This window comes from Dasypus novemcinctus, chromosome X, assembly GCF_030445035.2.
Source record: "Dasypus novemcinctus isolate mDasNov1 chromosome X, mDasNov1.1.hap2, whole genome shotgun sequence".
NCBI classification, from domain to species: Eukaryota; Metazoa; Chordata; class Mammalia; order Cingulata; family Dasypodidae; genus Dasypus; species Dasypus novemcinctus.
In genome coordinates, this window is record NC_080704.1 from 110254589 (window position 1) to 110257272 (window position 2684).

At 39.8% G+C, this 2684-nt stretch overlaps 1 pseudogene; it reads right to left on the reverse strand.

Annotated features, from left to right (window-relative positions):
- Positions 1–708: 708 nt before the first annotated feature.
- LOC101438174 (CYFIP-related Rac1 interactor B-like) lies at positions 709–1881 on the reverse strand (annotated as a pseudogene).
- Positions 1882–2684: the final 803 nt, after the last annotated feature.

Here is a 2684-nt window from a genome sequence, read left to right on the forward strand (position 1 = left end):
CAAATAAACTCAATTGTCCTTTCCATTTCCCCCTTTTATTCAGGTCAAAAAGCATTTTTAACTCCTGATATTATATGTCGACTGAGATATTCTGCTGGTCTGAGTTGACCCTTTTATTCTAGGTCATGTTCTAGTTACATCATCAGCTGGTGCTTGGTAGTAATCCCTCGGTGCCAGGGAGCCTCATCCCCGGGACTCATGTCCCACACTGGGGGGAAGGCAATGCATTTACATGCTGAGGAAAACTTTAAACTTTAAACAAAAGTCTTACTAATTAAAAAAAAAAGTTTGTGTTGGGAACCATGTTGTACAACACAGTTAATTTAAACATTTTCATTTTGGCTGCACATGAAAAAAGCAGGAGTAGAAAATAAAGTCAGTAAGGGCTTTTAAATAGCAGAATAGGCATTTTGCCATGAAGGAGAAGCAATATTAAATATTAGTTTTCCCAAAATATTCACACTTAAAAATATTTAGTTCAAGTCACAGAATTTTTCTCAGTAGAGACTCAGTGTGATGCATAATTAGCCACCTTAGATGGCCTTTTTGAAAGGACAATATCCTTTCAGAGTATAACTTTATGATTTGCCACAGAAAAGAAGTCTTAAGAACAAGAAGAACATGATTTAAAGAGGGGAGAGGAAAAGAGGAAAGAAATAAAAAGCAAGAATAGATGAGATAGTAACTGCAATCACTAAAAAACTGTGCATTCTCAGTCATTGCAGAATGTCTTCTTTCTACAGCAGGTGCTTATTCCAGAACTGTTATTGCAGCGTGGATTTAACTTGCTTGGAGGTAGTCTCATCATTCAAATGTTTTGTTGTGTACTTGAGAGCATTTAGAAGACCTTCTACACTATCAGGAGGTTTGTCCTTAAGAACTTTGATACAACCTTTCATATCAATCTTTGAAGTTTGGGCAAATGCTCTCACAGGATGTACGTGGTCATAGAGGATGATGACACCTACATGAGCCGCAAGCAGAAGGACACCGTCTCCTCGTTTGTAAATCTGTTTCTGTATTCTGGTGTCTCGAGCATGACTCTGTACACACTAGCCATGGTGCTTAAACAATCCGTTGTATTTTCTATTGGTAAATTTTTATTCTCTGACACAGATTTTGTTATGGCATCACTTAAAGTTTTCAGCATTGGGGTTGCGTCAGCATAAAATAAGGACATTCAGTTTGCCTATTCATTATTTACTTCATTTTATCCTTCTGCCTGTATGAAAAGCAAGAGAATGGAACAGTATTAATCCTCATACAACTCAATGTTCTTCTGTAATAGCTGAAATCATTCTGTATGGCAGGATTTGTCATCTTGAGTTCATCAAACTGGAGTGTGAAGTGAAGAATTTCTGCAAACTGTTTAGCAAGAGCCTTCTCTCGCTCTAGATGTTGGGTGGGAGAATATGGGGTACTTGTCAAGGCTCCCAGAAGACCTCATAATGCTGCTTCTAACCTCTGAGTAAATTCATAAAATTTCTTTAATTTGCCTACTAGTGGAATAACTGCATCCCATGCCTACTCTTGCAACTTCTCATCTACTGGATGCTGGATTGCCTTTCCTATTTCATGGCCAGCTCCTCTGTATGACAGCAAGTCTTCCAAGATGCCTTCTGCATCTTTTAATACTACATTCACATGATTATAAATTTCATTCTCAGATTCTGTAGGCTGGGCATCTTTTAATACTATGTCCAAATTTCTGAGCTTTGAATGGCCTTCATGAACAGATTTGTATTATAAACACTTCAACATAAAAACATCTCACTTTCAAAATCAAGGGAAAAATTAGGTCCCTGCTCAAGGTCTGTGCATGTCAAAACTTTAAGAAGATTCCCCATGTTAAGGTACCTTCAGCCAGTGATAGTGATTCTGTCCTTGCCCTCTATCCTCCTTTGGAGCCTCCGACTCACAACCCCGCTCCTCAGGCGCGCTAAGGGGAGCTCCGGAGTCGGAGCAGCGAGCGACGACGGCTGCTGGCGGTCAGACCTGGACCACCTCCGCATCTGCCCGTGTGGCCGAGTCACTACCAGCCAGACCCCTGCAGCGGCGGCGGCTCCGAGAGGGGAGGGCAAGTGCTCATAGTTTTTTATACATACATCCTTTTGACCTTGTATCTCATTGTATTATAATTGTGTGCTGCATCAGTTAACAACTGTTTGGCTATCATAAAGAAAGCTATATTTTTCTACCACGTAAAAGAAATCCAAAGGTGGGCAGTCTAATGTTATGGTGGCTCCTTTCATCTTTTTTTATGACTTCCAAACTCCAGCTCGACTTTCAAAGCTCAAGTCTGCCTCAATGTAACAAAATAGTTTCTTTAATTCCAGCCATCAAATTCATATCCTAGGCAAAGATAATGAGAAAGAAGGCAATGCAAAATGGCCTTCTAACTTGAGACAGACTCATAAGCAACATCTCTCCCCCACCCCCTGTTGTGCACACTTGTTCACACACATATATACACAGACACACTGATGGAGCTTTCTATAAATCCCCATCCAACAACTTTCACATTTAATTAAGCAGAATGTAACCACATTTGTTTTTGTCTTTTTTTTAAACCACATTTGGTTTTGATGTAAATTCAACTTTAATACATAAATGACCCCTTTGAATATTCATTACTTCTACTCCATGAGGGAAGGGGGGTGGGTGAGAAGGGAAAGTAGAGATAG